This window comes from Felis catus, chromosome B2 (genome assembly GCF_018350175.1).
Source record: "Felis catus isolate Fca126 chromosome B2, F.catus_Fca126_mat1.0, whole genome shotgun sequence".
In the NCBI taxonomy this organism is placed as follows: domain Eukaryota; kingdom Metazoa; phylum Chordata; class Mammalia; order Carnivora; family Felidae; genus Felis; species Felis catus.
Genome location: NC_058372.1, coordinates 67282669 through 67302199, shown reverse-complemented (window position 1 = coordinate 67302199; position 19531 = coordinate 67282669).

Here is a 19531-nt window from a genome sequence, read left to right as displayed (position 1 = left end):
ATATACATATATAGTTTCTCATATATACATATAGTTTTAAATATAGGTATACCTATTTTGTATGTTATGTGTGTGTATACATACATATATAAATACATGCATATATTTATGTGATTTGTTGTTGTTTTTTTAACCTGCTTTTTCTAGTTAGCCATCTCCATCTCCACTTTACAATTTCAGTAAATTTTTGTCTCATATAATACCTAAATCTTATTTAAATTTCTCCAGTTGATTCCAGAATGACATTGCTGCTGCTTTGTCCAAACAGTATCCAAATAACAACCTGGTGCTTATGCCCCTCAAAAGTCTCCTTTTGTCTAGCACAGTCCTTTTTTATCATGATGTTGACTTGTTGAAAAAACAGGGCCAGTTGTCCTGCAGAATGGGTTTCCTACTCTTGACTGTGTTGTTTAACAATCATGGGAGGAATGACTTTATGGAATATTCTAGATGGGACACACTTTAATTTTCTATTCACAGTTTGAAAATGAAATACCTACTGATAAGTAATTTGTTCTTCCCATTAGAAGCTTTTAGGATATTTTTCTTACCCATCAGGATATACCTAGATGTATTTCTTTTCCATGAAAACTGACTCTCAGTGTACAGAGTCAGCTCTTTTCTCAGTCCAAGGATGTTATTTTTCAGGTATCCTATTTTTTTCTTCCCAAATACCATTATTGGCTTGCTAGCTCTTCCACAACTCTTTCACCTTTTCCCACATGACTTCTACTTCTTTCATTTTTATACTTTAAGATATTTCTGGTTATTTATCTGGTCATTCAGTGGTCAAACTCCTTTATTTATTGCCTACTGATCTTCTTAGTTTGAAAAGAATGAATTAAATCTCTAAAAAATCCTTTTTCTTTTTTGCACTGTGTCTGAATCTTCTTAAGTACTCATGATTAATTTTTATTCAGGTGATCACCTGTCTCATGCAGCAATTCTATCTCACAGTGTGTAGTCTGATCTATTTCTTTTAGCCTGCAGGGGCTCCATGGATGGAACGTTATTTCCTCTGCCAGCACATTGGAGCTTGGGTCAGTTGTTGAAATGACAGTGAGACTGGTGGGATCCCTTTTGTGACGATCCAATCCATAAACCCATGGATCTATCTACAGGCAAGATACCAGCACACTTCTACCACACTTATGGTGTTCCTGGAAGAAGTCTCTTTATTCTCTGTCTTACTACTGTTTCTTAACTTAGTGAAGGTTAGGAAGACTTTTCATTTCAGTCTTGGAAACTAGAAGACAGATCATATGGAGAAAAAACCCATAGTCCAAGAATCCAATACATAGCTAAGATGCATTCACATGTTAGGGTGAAAGACATGATCTCAGGGATAGGCAAGAACTCAGATTGAATGCTACCCAAACTCCCTGTATTAGGAAAATGCATGAGAACAGACTACAACAAAACAACAGATTAACCCAAGCAGGGACCTCAGCCTGGACCAAAATGAAGAGACACAATCTGGACCAAAATGTGGTTGAGGTAGTGTGGCCCAGGAATTATACACACAAGCTCTGAGTGGTTCACTCGAATTTAGTTCTTGACTATGTCACTCATTTATCGTGTCACATTGGCAAGTATTTAACATCTCTTTGTCTCGTTTCTTCATTTATAAAATGGGGAGTGGGAATAATGGTAAGACTTATCCCACAACACAGTCGCAAGGAAAAAGTGAGTTAATAAATGAAAAATATTTAGAAGAGAATCTGGCACATAATATATGCTCAGTAAGAGTTATCACATTAGTATTCTACATATCAGTTTAAGAAAACACTGTTTAAGAATACATCAGTGCTGGATAAGGACTCTTAAAATAGAAGAGACATTTCATAAGGGAAATTTTGATATGGTAATCACTAAACTATCTCAGCAAACCATTGGTATGTGGGGAAAGAAAGGCAAGATAAAACTAACTGAAAAGATGGGAGATTATGTAAGGAAGGAAGAATGTGGGGAACATAAAAGTATTTCAAATTCTTTTTATATTGGAGAGGTGGGGAAGCAGGTAGGATTAGGACATTATGGTGGGGAAACAAGAATGTAGGTAATATCTTGTTTTTAAATTTTTTTTCAATGTTTATTTATTTTTGGGACAGAGAGAGACAGAGCATGAACGGGGGAGGGGCAGAGAGAGAGGGAGACACAGAATCGGAAACAGGCTCCAGGCTCTGAGCCATCAGCCCAGAGCCCGACGCGGGGCTCGAACTCAGGGACCGCGAGATCGTGACCTGGCTGAAGTCGGACGCTTAACCGACTGCGCCACCCAGGATCCCCAATATCTTGTTTTTAAAGCGATCATAGTGACATATGTGTCTGGTTAAGAGAGCAGGGAAAGAGATGGTAACCATTAAGGGAAAAATACACCAGAACCTTTAAATTAACATGGAGGAAATAGGAATGAGCAGCAATTCCATCAAACTAACAAAACCAAGGGGAAGAAAAATAGGAAAATAACAATGTAAGTTAAGTAAACAATGGAGTAAGGTGGAAGGAACAAAATCAATGACAGCAGGCCCTCTGTTAAATATGAATGGACTGAATTCACCTATTAAAAGTCAGAAATTGGTACTTTGGGTTAAAAAACAAAATTCGGATGTGAGTTTACAAGTGCATGTTAAAAGTAAAAAAAGTTCTTTCCTTCCTCCCTTCCTTCCTCCCTTCCAATAAAGGGATTGGGCAACACAGGGAAAGTGAACTAAAAGAAAACTGGAATAATAATACTAATATTACAAGATGAAATTAAATGATATTTATCAAATATTAAATATGTAATATTAAATAATATTACAAGATGAAATACTAATATTACTAAGATGAAATTAAAAGTTAAAAATAGAATAAACAGGCATATTGTGTAATGAGAGGAATCTAAGTTAATGAAGATTTGCCTTAAAATGACAACACAGTAACCACACAATGACAAAATACACAAAGCAAACACTGCTAAAAGTGCAAGGAAAACAAGTACATTGATAGCGAAAGATTTTTTACTATGTCCTTCTCAGAAATAGATCAGTTTACTAGGGAGAAAAATAAGCATTTCTTTAGCAAACTTGATGGTTTGATGTATAGACCTTATACTCTTCTAGTAGAGAATGTAATTTTTTCAAGTATCTAAGCACAAGGCAATTGATCAGATACTTAGCCACAAAGAAATCTGAACTAAATTAAAAAAAAGGGAGGCTTTTAAAGACATAAACACTATTAAAATTAGAAGTAAATTATAAAATGGGACCTCATCAAAAACTGAAAATATTTAACAAGTAAGAAATAGTACTAGATAGCATTTGTATAAAAAAGGGAAATTAAAAAGAAAAAAAATTTCTAGAAATCAGTGGGAAGAATGCTTTTTTTCCAAATTTCACGAAATCTAACAACTAGCACGTCAGAAAAAAGTATAATATTAGATATTATCACCATTAAAAAGTAACAATAAAACAAGTAGCTACTTATTTTCATGATTTCGAAAAGGAACAACAGAATAAACCAAAAGAATTTGGGAAATAAGAATTAACTTATATAAGACCTGAACTTAATGAAATGGAAAACAAAAATCATTAAAAAGATAAATTAGTCCCAAAGCAGTTTCTTTAAAAGAGAATTACATTATTTCTATTAAGCCTCACCTGAGGATCTGATAACATCAGGCTCCAGCAAAACAAAAACAAAAAACAAATGGTTCACTGAAATTAGAATAATTCCAGGATGGCTTGAAAAGATACTGCTTGCTAAAATAAGGGCATAGGATATGGAAGACAAACAGAGTAGCACAGTATTTTCAGATAGTTAACAGCAGATTTGTCATCACCACTTGCTCATGAAAGAACAGGGAGAAGAAGCTATAATCTGAACTTGGAAGGAGACAATTGAGCAGAAAAGCCACCTTCTGTGGCTTTCAGTGGAGTCAAAACTAGCCTGACGTGGCTCTGTGGAGAGCGAGGCATGGGAATATACACTATACCTGAGCCTCATTCTACTCTTTCTTTCGTATCTCCTGCTGGAATTCCCCATTGGGAAACCTAACTGGAAGCCAGATAGCCCTGGCTATCCACTGATATGGTCTATAAAGGTTAATCTCCTGGAGCATAGAGCAGGGTGGAAAATGGTGGAGTTCATCTGGAGGGACAAACAGGTTTCCAGCACATTATCAGATTCAGAGCATGAGCCCCCAGTCTCAAGTAGGACCTTTTACACATTATATGCTGGGAAATTGCAGATTGTCACTTAAAAATCTGAGGCATACATTAAGAGAGGAGCCAGTAAACTGTTGATTTAAATTATAATATTGATGGGTTTTCTTTGTGAAAAAAAGAAATAATTAAAAATTATTTTGTTTATGATGTTGTTTCATCATCCAGTTGAGAAAGCTTTTAAAGTACAACTATAATTTGTTATTGTCAAGAGTGTAACTTGTGTAAAGTTTTGAAATAATATAGAGGATCCAATTAAAAAATTCTAAGAGCTTATTTAACAATTTTAAAGACTGTTAATAATCCATGTTGGATCAATTGGTAAGTGATACAGACACACACACACACACACACACACACACACACACACACTGCTCAAGGGAATTGAGGTTAGACTTTTACTTTGATCAAAGAGAAATTTTCCCCAACTGGTGAAGAGCAGAACACAGCAGCTTTTACGGTGACTTCTATTTTACTAGTCAACTCATAGTATTACCTTTGGCTATCATGTAGTTTTACAGTCACATTGATGTGGCAATGAAGAAAATCAAATGTGAAGCACCAATCATTAATCCAACCAATATACTGACATTTCAGGCTGCCATAGACATTTCAAAACGGCTTCTTTACTTCTGCCAAAGAAATTCAATTTTTATCAACTGCTGCAGGATAGGGGGCCTTTGTGCAGAATTACATGAAAGAAAAAGAACAAATATGATACAGGCTTATCTTCCTAGCTCATATTCACATATGCATTCCACACATTCCTCTTTTTGAGTCCATCATACAACATAGGACCACATGAATCATTAACCCTCAAAAAGCTTTAATTTCTAAGATTAGTTGATTGGGCGCACCATAGTACTGCTTAAACTTCCATGTGTCAATAATAACACATGAAACTCCAAGATATGGAGGAGGCTGGGATCTGTCCTATTTCTTTGATTTTCTGGCCCCTCTCCTTTATATAATTCTTTGAAGTATTTAAGACTTACACTAGTAGCTTTGGTAGTAACTTTATCTATGATGTCAAGTAATAGAATAATAAAAAATACGAGAGGAAAGAAATCCCAGGGATAATCTAGTACAAACTCCAATTTTAAGGATGAGAAAAATGAGAACTAGAGGCTTATTAATTGGGTAGAGGACACAATCATTAGTGGCGAGAATGCTAGAGGTCAGATAAAAATCATAGAACATTGGGAACAAAACAAAACTAGAAACCTATCCCTTGGTGTCTAAGCAGCTTTCTTCATTATTCCCTAATGACTCTTAAATGAAAAGCATAATTTGCAGAAAGTTTTTATACTTACCCAAAAATAATATGTCTAAGAAAGCATTTAAATAAAAGAGATAAAAGGGCAAGGTTGTGCTGCTAAAAATTATATGTATTCTTACTCTAATGCCTAAGGTAGATGGGCATAATTGTATGTCAGAAAAAGTGACATAATCAGGAGACTATAGATGCTGGAGAGGATGTGGAGAAACGGCAACCCTCTTGCACTGTTGGTGGGAATGCAAATTGGCGCAGCCACTCTGGAAAACAGTGTGGAGGTTCCTCAAAAAATTAAAAATAGACCTACCCTATGACCCAGCAATAGCACTGCTAGGAATTTACCCAAGGGATACAGGAGTGCTGATGCATAGGGGCGCTGTACCCCAATGTTTATAGCAGCACTCTCAACAATAGCCAAATTATGGAAAGAGCCTAAATGTCCATCAACTGATGAATGGATAAAGAAATTGTGGTTTATATACACAATGGAGTACCACGTGGCAATGAGAAAGAATGAAATATGGCCCTTTGTAGCAACATGGATGGAACTGGAGAGTGTGATGCTAAGTGAAATAAGTCATACAGAGAAAGACAGATACCATATGTTTTCACTCTTATGTGGATCCTGAGAAACTTAACATAAACCCATGGGGGAGGGGAAGGAAAAAAAAAAAAGAGGTTAGAGTGGGAGAGAGCCAAAGCATAAGAGACTCTTAAAAACTGAGAACAAACTGAGAGTTGATGGGGGGTGGGAGGGAGGAGAGGGTGGGTGATGGGTATTGAGGAGGGCACCTTTTGGGATGAGCACTGGGTGTTGTATGGAAACCAATTTGACAATAAACTTCATATATTGAAAAAAGAAGAAAAAGTGACATAAATCATAATTTTTGTTATAACTTCAAATAAGGGTGCTTATTTAGTGCCACAATCTTCTGCTCTTTTAAAGATGGTAGATAATAGGGGTGCCTGGGTGGCGCAGTCGGTTAAGTGTCCGACTTCAGCCAGGTCACGATCTCGCGGTCCGTGAGTTCGAGCCCCGCGTCGGGCTCTGGGCCTGGAGCCTGTTTCTGATTCTGTGTCTCCCTCTCTCTCTGCTCCTCCCCCGTTCCTGCTCTGTCTCTCTCTGTCCCAAAAATAAAATAAACGTTGAAAAAAAAAAGATGGTAGATAATATATTTCTTTCAAGATTGTCTTATAGCTATTCAGAGTAAGATGAAAACCTTATTTCAAATACATTTTCATTTCGGAAAGAATAATTAAATATTTTTGCTTTTAATAAAATAAAATGGTTGGACTCATGGAATCCCAGAATTGGAAGGGCGTGTAGAGATTGCTCGTCTCACTTCCTACCCAAAATAGGAAACCCTTCTGCAGTGTCTCTGAGAAGCAGTCCTGTGGTCGCCACTTACATATTTCCAGTAATAAGAAACACGCTATTTGTGAAGCAACGCTTTTTACCAAGATGTCATAAAATTCTTCCGTATTGAGCATAAGTCAGCTACCCTGTCCTTTACAACTTTAGCTCAATATAAGTTCTTCCTTCTAAAGCAAAGGGAAGTTTGTTCTTTTTTTGGTAGTCATTGCACAAACATTTAGAGATTGTCATTCTATCTATTCTAAGTATTCTTTTCTGATGCACTAGCAACTTCAAGTTTCTTTAGTTGTTCCATATAAAGTACAACTTTGAGATTTTTGGCCATTTTAGTAGTTCCTCTGAATATAGCGATTTGCCATTGTACCCCTAGAAATTAACTCTCCCATAATGATTGTGGGTTCCCAACACCTTCTTGTATATTCCAGTGCTGCTTAACGCTCAACTTAAGTTGGTCTACCATGTTCTTGGATCAGGGCATTAAACTTCCAGTATAGTCCTGGCTCATGTTTAGCTTGGGGGTCAGTAAAATATCCCAGATCTTTTTGACACGAAACTTAGTGAAATCATCTCCTTGATCCCCTCCTGGTGAAATTCAGGTGATTAAATTTAAATACAGAGTTTTATGTTTTTCCCTGCTAATTTTTTTTTTTTCATGATTTGTTCCCACCATTCTAGCATTTTGAGCTAGCACAGACAAGTGACAAAGTTTGGTGGGCAATCTGGGGCTTAGCCCAAGTAAAGATAGTATGGTATCTATCAGGATGGAACCATAAAGATGGTTATCTAGTGAAAATTCTGGACCCTAGAGAATGAGCTTGGGTGGGAAGACATCCTGGCCTTTAAGGGACCAGCTGATAGGGATGAAAAGGTATCAAAAGAAGTCAGGCAGAAAGGGAAAAATGAAAAACTTCTTAAGATAAAATCCATTATTTGCAATTTTATCTAGAGCTGTCTAGGAATAGGATACTTTTTTGATAGGTTAGTATTTTATTATATAAACTCAATCATTTATGCAAAAAAGGCCATAAGGATAAGTTAGAAGTGAATTAGTAGTCAAAGAATTTGTTATTCTTCTTTTCTTAATTTTTAATGTTTATTTACTTTTGAGAGAGAGACAGAGACAGAGACAGAGACAGAGACAGAGGCAGAGACAGAGTGCGAGTGGGCGAGTGGCAGAGAGAGGGAGACATAGAATTCGAAGCAAGCTCCAGGCTCTGAGCTGTCAGCACAGAGCCCAAGGCGGGGCTCAAACTCACAAGCCATGAGATCATGACCTGAGCTGAAATTGGATGCTTAACTGACTGAGCCACCCAGGCACCCTTCTGTTACTTTTTCTTTCCTTTTTCTTTTATGTTACTCTTATTTAAAATTTTTTAGAGCAAGGTTTTTCAATGTCAGCACCATTAACGCTTTGAGCCCAGTAATTCTTTGTTCAGGAAAGCTGTCTATTGAATTATATAATGTTTAACAGCATCCTTGGCCCCTACCTACTAGATGCCAGTAGCATCTCCCACCCCAGTTGTGGCAATCAAAATATATCAGATGCTGCTAAGTGTCCTTTGGATAAAACTGACCCTGATTTAGAAAAATTGGTGTAATTCAGTGCATAATTAAATTACACCAATTATGATAAAGGCAGATTCTGTTAAATTTCATGTTAAATAGACAACAGCAAATGTTAATTGTAGGGAGCATGACTATTATTACTATAATGTGTTCTATGCTCTTTTTTGTGCATGGTCTATATAAGGGATTGTTTATTTTTTAATCTTTTGTATTTATGCTATTAGAAAGACATCATGGATACCTCAAGGGTATTAAATATTCAAAATATTAATTCATTAAGTAAATATTTGCTGGGCTGACAATATGTCCCAGGTAGAATTATACACATTGAGGTTACAGCAATAAATAAGACAGATAAAAACCCCTGCATTAATGTGTGTGTGTATGTGTGTCTATTTGTGGTTTGTATGTATGTGTGTGCATATAGACACAAATATATGCAAATGTTAAGTGAAGATGAGAAAATAATGAAAAAATCTTATACACACACACATATATATACATATATATATATATATATACATATGAAAATAAGATAAAAGGAGAGAGAGATAAAAAGAGAGAGGGAGGCAAACCATAAGAGACTCTTAAATACAAAAAACAAACTGGTTGCTGGTGCTGGAGGAGTGTTGGATGGGGGATTGGCCAAATGGGCGATGGGCATTAAGGGGGGCATTTGTTGGGATGAGCACTGGGTGTTATATGTAAGTGATGAATCACTAAATTCTACTACTGAAATCATTATTACACTATATGTTAACTAACTTGGATTTAAATCAAATTTAAAAATTAAAAAAAAAGAAGTCGTGTGTGTGTGTGTGTGTGTAATGGAATATTACTCAACCATCAAAAAGAATGAAATCTTGCCATTTGCAAAGATGTGGATGGAGCTACAGAGTATTATGCTAAGTGAAATAGTCAGAGAAAGACATATACCATATGATTTCAGTCATATGTGCAATTTAAGAAACAAAACAGATGGACATAAGGGAAGGGGAAAAAAGAGAGGGAGGCAAACTATAATAGAGACTATTAAAGATAGAGAACAAACTGAGGGTTGATGGAGGGACATGGGCAGGGGATGCCTAAATGGTTGATGGGGATTAAGAGGGCATTTATTATTGTGTTGGGCACTGGATGTTATTTGTAAGTGATGAATCACTAAATTCTATTCCTGAAACCAATATTATACTATATGTTAACTAACTAGAATTAAAACAAAAATATGAAAAAAATTAAGTTTTTGACATACTCTGGAAAAAAGTATACAGTGTTATGAAGACATGAGGTGCTATGAAGGAAACTAACTAAGGTAAGGCATAGAATGAAGTGCGCTTGTGTGCCACTGTACAGAAGACAGCTTGTTTGAGCAGAGGACATTTGAGCAGAACACAGAATGGGGAAGAAAGAAGGAACCATAAAAGGTCTTGGGAAAGAATATTTTAGCCAGAGGAAAGATTATTGTCATGCGCTGAATTGCATCCTTTTCAAATTCATATTTATTATTTATTTATTTATTTATTTTTAATATGAAATTTATTGTCAAATTGGTTTCCATACAACACCCAGTGCTCATCCCAAAAGGTGCCCTCCTCAATACCCATCACCCACCCTCCCCTCCCTCCCACCCCCCATCAACCCTCAGTTTGTTCTCAGTTTTTAACAGTCTCTTATGCTTTGGCTCTCTCCCACTCTAACCTCTTTTTTTTTTTTCCTTCCCCTCCCCCATGGGTTTATGTTAAGTTTCTCAGGATCCACATAAGAGTGAAAACATATGGTATCTGTCTTTCTCTGTATGACTTATTTCACTTAGCATAACACTCTCCACATCTGTCCACGCTGCTACAAAAGGCCACATTTCATTCTTTCTCATTGCCAAGTAGTATTCCATTGTATATATAAAGCACAACTTCTTTATCCATTCATCAGTTGATGGACATTTAGGCTCTTGTTGAAATTTGGCTATTGTTGAGAGTGCTGCTATAAACATTGGGGTGCAAGTGCCCCTATGCATCAGCACTCCTGTATCCCTTGGGTAAATTCCTAGCAGTGCTATTGCTGGGTCATAGGGTAGGTCTATTTTTAATTTTTTGAGGAACCTCCACCCTGTCTTCCAGAGCGGCTGCACCAGTTTGCATTCCCACCAACAGTGCAAGGATTCTCGTTTCTCCACATAAATTCATATATTTTTAAGTCCTAACCCCTAGTACCTCAGAATGTGTCAGTCTTTGTAGATAAGATCTTTAAAGAGGTAATTTAGGTAAAACGAGGTCACATGGGCCTCTAAAGTGACCAGTTTCTTTAGAAGAAGAAGGGATTTGGACACATACACAGAAAGAGCGGCCATATGAGGATATAGTGAAAGGAAGGGTCTACAAGCCAGAGAGAGAAGCCTCAGAAGACACCAAAACTGCTGATGCTTTGATCCTGTCCTTCTAGCCTTCAGAAGTATGAAAAACTAAATTTCTATCGTTTAAGCCATCCAGACTGTGGTATTTTGTTATGGCGGCCTTAGCAAACTAATACAAGCATGTCAGCTGGAAATAGCTTTATGGGTTTGGTGAACAGGCAAGAAGGTCAGAATGAAAGAAGGGGAGAGTGGTGGGAGGTGGGATTGGAAAGAAAGACAGGAGGTAGTAAGGAGGCTGGATTTTGTTCTTAGCAAACGTGAATAGGCTGTTGAGCAGGAGAATGACGTGAGAAACTTACAGTCAAAGAAGGGCAACCTGACGGCAGGGAGCACTACTGACTTCGGAAAGCTAGCGCAGACGCAGGAGAGTGGTTAGCAGGCACGTGCAATAGCCCACATGAGAGGCCAACGTGGCTTGGACCCGGCTGCTGGTGATGGCGTACGTGAGAAATGATTGGATTCAGAGTGTGTGCTAAGGGTAGAGCCAACAGACTTTGCCAATGAACTGGAAGTACTGCGCGGAGGAAAGAGAAGCTAACGTGAACCTGTATTTTGCAAGTAAGTAAAAGGGCTAATGATGGTTCCATTTTCTGAGTGGGAAAACCTGGAGGAATGTAGGCTATGTTTTGTTATGCTAAGTGCACCATGAAATATGTTTCCTTTATTTAAAAAATTGTAAGTCTGGCATTTGAGGGAAACACAACAAATGTAGGACTATATGAGCCCCCCCCCCCCGCCCCCCGCCCTTTTGTAATCTCACTCTTCACAGTTGAGCACTTTTACCAGCTAATGGTGCATATTTCTAAACTTTTTTCCTAGGTATGTTTACTCTCTCTCTTACAATCTCTCTCTCTCTGTCTCTTTCTCTCTCTCTTTCTCCTATCACACACTCATTCACACACACACTTACACATACAGGCATGCATACACTTCTTAGAAACTGATTTCAATCATGATAAAAACGTGCCACAATTCTCAAAAGACAAAGAATTCAATGGCACATACGTTTATTTCCCTTTCCCCCCCTTTTTTTTTAACTTTAAGGAAGCTTGTTAGAATTGTATGTAGAAGGTCAGACAGTGGGTGGTAAAACCACCACTTTGCGGAAAAAAGAGTGGCATTCTCAAATGGCAGTGGTTGCTGTTATTCTGGGCTCCACATTCTGGATCTTTGTTTTCAACTGGATTTGGTTTTTATTAAGGTGAATTTTGTTCAATATATTCAAATGTTATTTGTAATTTTACAAGTGGATCATTTTGGGGGCCTGAGGAGAAATTATAAATACCAACCAAAGGATTTCTTAACTTCTTATTTGGCTAATTATTACTATTTTAAACAGTCTAAGTCTTTTTATGTAGTAATCTATTTTTTCTGACATTTTTATATGATTAAACCAAATGTGAACAAGGCAATTCAAGAAATCAAATTTACTTGCTTAATTCACCAAGTCTCCAGATGGGAAAAACAGAAATGAAACGGATTCCATATAAAACATGCAAAAGAAGGGACAAAATAAAGTTAAAATTTTCATCTGAAATACTTTAACAGATTAAAGTTTTTAACCCATAGAGGCACCATAAAATAAGGTAAAGTAAAAAATTATGTGTGTGGTTACTACATTATTATGTATTACAGCAAAACATTGTGATATGTTGTGCATGATTCTGGAACAGAGATTCTCAGTCATAAACCAACTAATTCTTAACAGCCCACCCTGTTCTGTTCTATATGGTTCTTCTTCTCAATCACCATACAACAAGAAATATATCTAGAACAAATGAGTTACACAGTGCTCTTAAAGAGAATGAGCCAATTCAGAGGACCAAATATAGCCCTGAGGGAAGGAAATAGAGAACGTGTATGAGGTCTTTGGAAAGAGAAATGATGTCTCTGCCAGTCACTGTGATACACCTTTAATGTTAGCATCTAATTTAGTCCTTGCATCAACCCTAATGAATGTTATTATTCCATTTTGTAGACAAGCAAACAGACCCAGAGATGTTCAGTGACCTTCCCAAATTTTTCTATCCAGTAACTTGCAGAACAGGATGGAACATACACTGTTGACTTCAAGGGCTGGGTTCTCTCTTCCATGATCGAACACCCTCTGCTCTGCACTGGAAGGCTGCTGCACTGGTGTTTACTAGAACATTCCCCAGTGGCAATTTCCATGTGTATGTCACCTGGCTTTATAGCTCTTCTATATTAAAAATGTTTAATAATTGTATTTCCTATTTCCATAATTGCATAGTAAAACTCATTGTGTTTTAATCGTCTTTGTATCTCCAGGCTGTAACACTATACTTTACACAGAGTGGATGTGAAATAGGTGTTATTTGAAGGGATAATAAAGATTGATCTTCTGGCATCTCAAAAAGAGAAATTATCCATGGCAGTAAAAGCTTATTTTTATTTAAAACCATGTTATAAACACATTATACATCTTAGTATAATATTCACAGTGAAAATAAAGCAGAAGGAGAAACATGAACATTTTATTTAGAAATGTAAAAGTCGGGAGCACCTGGGTGGTTAATCGGTTAAGCTTCCTATTCTTGATTTCGGCTCAGGTCTTGATCTCGCTGTTGGTGGGATCAAGCCCCGCGTTGGGCTCCACACTGTCAGCACAGAAGCTCCCTGGAATCCTCTTTCTCCCTGTCCCTCTATCCTTTCCCCCTTTCTCTTTCTCAAAATAAATAAATAAAAATTTTAGAAAAAAAAGAAATGTAAAGGTGGAATCAATAGTTCCCAAACTGTATAGACAAAAGACATCATCAGTTCTTGAGAATTAAGTACTTTCTTTTATTGGGTTAATCTTTACAGTGTTGAAAGAAATTAAGAATTCTTTTTAAGTTTGTTTGTTTATTTTGAGAGAGGGAGAGAGTGCTCGAAAGAGCACATACAAGGGAGGAGCAGGGAGAGAGGGAGAGAGAGAATCCCACCCAGGCTCCACTCTGTCAGTGCAGACCCCAATGTGGGACTCAATCCATGAATTGTGAGATCATGACCTGAGCCAAACACAGAATCCCACACTTAACCAACTGAGCCACACAGGTGCCCCAAGAATTTTGTTATTTTAAATGATTTCTCGGTAGTAGTACAATCCATTACTCTTCCTTGAGCTGTTAACATTTTGTTTGTAAATAGTTACCAAATGAGATGGTTTATGGCTACACATATATTTCTCTATCCAAATGTTAAATTAGCATGTATAATAACACCAATTTTGAACTTTTCTTCATTTTTTTAATATTTAGCTGATAGAGTTTATCTAGGACACAGCTGCAGGTATTTATGTAAGCTAATTGGAATAAAAGATGGCCAAATTCTTAATTTTGTGAGGTCGTATTAAGCAACTGAATAGTTTTTTGACTCTATATTACTTGTGAATCTTAAGCTTTTATGGTATTATAAATAATTTATATGCATACTACATTTCTCACAAATAGTTTTGTTCTGGCTGTAAGAAGATTTCTTCTACAAACAGGTTAGGTGCCAAATGCGAGAGCGATTTGTTTCTTGACTTTCAAAATTGGAAAAAGTAAGTATAACATTTTTAATATAGTGACATAATGAATTTTTGTCTTTTATAATTCTCAGTTTCAAGTAATTTAACAGTTTCTTTATAAGATCTTCAGTTGGTGGATTCAGATCACAAATTTTTCCCATTGTACAGAAAGGATAACTTGCCATTAAAGTTGAAACAAGCAGTCTTCTTTCTGGAAAAGGAAGAGTAAGATGCAGACAAAGTTCTGCTGGGAAAGGAAGAGAAAGTAGAAAGCCAACTGCTTCTCCCAGGGGATTGTGGGAGGGGGAAGACAGAGATGAAATTCACAAGAAGACTTCAGACTATGGGCCCAAATCTTAGGGAACAAATTGTGTTGTTTAGTTTAAGAGAAAAAGCTAAAGCAGAGGAATATAGGTCACTCCCCTTTGGAGCCCAAGGGAAAGACTACCGTGAAGTATGTCCTCAAACAACATGGCGGGAGGGGTGGAGATAGTAGTGGCGCACATTAGAGTAGCCATAGAAGAAGAAGATATTTGCACAAACAAGCCTGACTGGGAGTTCTCAAGCTGAATTTGGACTCAAAAAAGAGTCCAAGAATTCTGACACACTCTTTGGGGGAAATGGAATATACTTAAGAGTTTGGCTGGTGAACCTGCCAGAAGGGCTTATCATAATAAAGGCAAAGAATGTTTCACAAGGACTAGAGCAGGCTTATTGAGGTAGGAATTCCAAAGAAGTTATAGGCAGAACTCGTAAGAGACCCCCAGTGAAAGTGAAAGCTAAAGTAGGATTTTGTCATCAAGATGATGTGCAAACAGGACAACACCAGCTGTCTGGAGGCCTGAAAGGTGGCTAATGACCAGGCCGACTAGAGACCAGGATGGAGAGCAAAGATTTGTAAAGACAGAGACCAAGACAAGGATTGATGCATTCTGCTTGTTGTTTACACAGTGAAGTCGTGTAAACCCCCTATCTCTCTTGCTTTAACCCAGATCCCTCTTGAAGGTGAGCCTGGAGAGAGTGGGAAAATTTCAATGACTAAGCAGTGATTCAAAAGAGAAGAGTAACAGAAAACACTCTCTTGTATTAGAAGATATTGAGGTGCCACTAATAGGCAAGGTTAAGCTCTCGCTCTCTTCCACTATGAGACAAGGACTTGTGAGGAAGGGTAGGTACATTTTCTTTGCTCATTTGTACGTCAGGGAAGTCCTGCAATTCTTCTTGACAACTTTTTTCACTTATCTTTTAAAAAGTCAATCATTTTCCCAAATTGAGACACCATTGAGGCATGGAGCTCCCTTCCTCCAATGTGGTATGAAGCTTCTTAGCAGTCATAGTATTGGCTTACACTGCTTTGCCACACACTGTCTTCTTTTGAAGACTTTAAAGGGTCTTGAGCCCACTGAATTATTTTTGGGTAGTAATGATTTGTGGGGAGGAGCACTTTCATCAGCCTTGGGCTTTAAGTTTTCCCTTTCAGTCTTTAAGAAACATTGATGCTGATTCTCTATCTACGCTAAAATGTCTTTGTATTTGGCCAATCACATTTCTTTGTCTTTGGTTAATTGGTTGATTTGTTAACTTATTAAATATTTGCAGCAGAGGTGCCAGGCACAGTGGACAAAACTGAAACATCAGACATGGTCTCTGTCCTTATGCAATTCACATTTTGATTATTTGGATGAATGTCACTGCAGAGACACAGCACAACTCCTGCATGAATAGTTTGTTCCTTATTCTTTACAAATATTCCCACTGTCAAAAAATTCATCCTTTATGTATATACTTTGTCATCTTTTTCCCGCTTTCCATTTTTATTTTTCTCTGCTGTTGTTCCCCTTGTAATTTTATACCTTTCAATAACACTTTCAACATTTTCATTATGCTTGCACTTATAGGACCTTATAAAGTTCCTAATGTTTTGGAAACAGAAGTTAATCATGCATACAGAAAGCATGGTGACTAATAAAACCCACAATAGCCAAGTCTTTAACAACCTGTACAACCACTAACACCATGTGCTGGTGATGAGCTTTTGCTCTGAGGCATAGCTTTGTTCATATCCAAAGCAATCTCTGAGTTGAAAGCTTATAAGTGAAAAAAAAAAACCCTACTTTTTAGAAAAAAAGTCTAATTAATTAACTGAAATAAATATAAACAATAAAGTAGCACCTGTAAAGATAAAATTTAATTAAAAATTCCTGCCTTTAAAAACTTATTAAGGAGAGAATTAATTTAAAATAATATTGAAAAATATAAAAAACTTCCATAATAGAATTGTGTATAAGATGTTAGGGGACTCTAAATGAAGGAATGTTTAATTTTCTACAGAGATGAGGTTATATTTGATGGGAGCTTTGAATACTAGGCAAGAACTGGTGGAATAAATAGGAAAAAATGAGGCCAGTACAGAGAACTCCATAGGTACAGGCAGAGAGGTGAGAACACCACCATGAGGGAGAGAGAGAGGAGGCGAGAAGGTAAATTGGGGTCTGATGGCAAGGGACTCTGTATGTCATGCTAAGGAGGCTGTAGGTAATTCTATAAGCAGTGGAGAGTCCGTAGATGCTTTAATATTGACTGTTCATGCTTGGGTTTTGGAGCTGTCTGGCACCGGAGTGAAGGAACGTTTGTGATCGGGGAGAAGTAGAGAGTATTGGTATTCACTGGAGTGTGTTCCTCATCTCCTTCATGAGACCACTTCTTGTAGCATGATTTTTTTAGTTTGTGAGTTAAAATATCAATTAGGAATATTCTACAAACCAAACAAATTCTCTCTGTGTTATACACATTATATCTAATTGTTGACTTGATTGCTTTCTAATAGTGCTAACTTTTCATTGCTGAATTCTCAGAAACATGACTTTATCAGAAAGAAAAATTAAGAAAATAATCCTGTTTACAATTGCTTCAACAGACTAAAATACCTAAGAATAAATTAGCCCAGGAGGGAAAATAGCTGTACACTGAAAACTGTAAGACACTGGTGAAAGAAACTGAAGACACAAATAAATGGAAATATATACTGATTAGAAGAATTCATATTATTAAAATATCCATACTACCCAAAGTAATCTATATATTTAGTGCAATTCCTATCAAAATTCCAATGGCATTTGCCACAGAAATAGAAAAACAATCCTAAAGTTTGTATGGAATCACAAAAGATCCTGAATAGAAAAAACAATCTTGAGAAAGCAGAATAAAGCTGAAATAAAGCTGAAGGTATCACACTTCCTGATTTCAAACTATATTACAAGGCAGTAGTAACCAAAACCAGAATACTATTGTCATAAAAGCAGATACATGGATCAATGGAACAGAATAGAAAGTCCAGAATTAAAACCATGCTATATGGTCAACTAATTTACCACAATGTAGTCAAGAATATACAATGGGGAAAAGACAGTCTCTTTAATAAATGGTGTTGGGAACTGGACAGCCTCATTCAAAAGAATGAAATTGGACCCCTGTCTGGCACCACACACAAAATTAAGTCAAAATGGATTTACGTATTGAATGTAAGACCTGAAACCATTAAAATTCCTTAAGAAAACATAGGTGGTTAGATCCTTGGCATCTGTCTTGGCAATGATTTTTTTTTTTTTATTTGTCACTAATGAAAGCAAAAATAAACAAGTGGGATTACATCACAGTTAAAAAACTTCTACACAACAAAGGAAACCCTCAACAAAATAAAAAAGCAACCCATGGAATGGGAGAAAATATTGCAATTTATACATCTGATACAGGGTTAATATCCAAAATATATAAACAATCCATACAACTCAATAGCAAAACAAAACAAAACAAACAAAAAACACTAATTAAGAAATGAGTAGAGGGGCGCCTGGGTGGCACAGTCGGTTAAGCGTCCGACTTCAGCCAGGTCACGATCTCACGGTCTGTGAGTTCGAGCCCCGCGTCAAGCTCTGGGCTGATGGCTCAGAGCCTGGAGCCTGTTTCTGATTCTGTGTCTCCCTCTCTCTGACCTTCCCCCATTCATGCTCTGTTTCTCTCTGTCTCAAAAATAAATAAACGTTGAAAAAAAAAATTAAAAAAAAAAAAGAAATGGGTAGAGGAATTGCATAGACATTTCTCCAAAGGTATACAGATCGTCAACGGATACCTGAAAATGTACTCAACATCACTAATCATCAGGGAATGCAAATCAAAACCACAAGGAGATACCACATCACACCTATTAGAATGACTGTCATGAAGAAGACAAGAGATAACAAGTGTTGCAGAGGATGTGGAGAAAAGCAAGCCTGTTAAGTGTTAGGAGTGTAAATTACTTCAGCCACTATGGAAAATGGTATGGAGGTTTTTCAAAAAATTAAAAACAATACAGTTATCATCCAGCAATCCCACTTCTGGTTATACATCTGATGGAAATGAAAGCAGAGTAATTGAAGAGATCCCCACACTTATATGTTCATTGCAGCACTATTTACAATAGCCAAGCTATAGAAACAACCTAAGTGTTGACAGATGAATGGATAAAAAAGATGTGGTATGGATATACAATGGAATATTATTCAGCCATGAGAAAGAAGGAAATTCTGCCCTTTGCAACAACATGGGTGGAATGTAACTATTATGCTAAATGAAATAAGCCAAACAGAGAAAGACAAGTACTGCATGCTATCACGTATATATGGAATCTATAAAAATAAAGTTAAAACTCTTAGAAACAAAGAATAGAAAAATAGTTGCCAGAGTTAGGAGAGTGGGGGAGATAGGAAGAGCTTGTTAAAGGGGTACAAACTTTCAGCCATAAGATAAATAAGTTCTGAAGATCCCATGTAAAACATGGGTGACCATATTTGACAACACTGTATTGTATAATTAAAATTTGCTAACGGAGTAGAATTCAAATGGTCACAGCAAAAACAAACAAAACACGTAAATATGTAATGTGATGAATGGAAGGGAATCCTTTCACAATGTATACAGATATCAAAATTTACCAGTGGTATATTTTAAATACCTTACAATTTTATATCAATTATACCTTGACAAAACCTGAAAAAAATTAATTTATAAATTATGAAATTTCATTTTGGAATATCTTGACTTATGGGAAGATTCTTTTGATGGAACTCTTATTTTAATAGGACACATTTAAAAAAATTTTTATTTTAAATTTATTTTTAAATGCTTTTTAAAAGTTTATTTACTTCTTTTG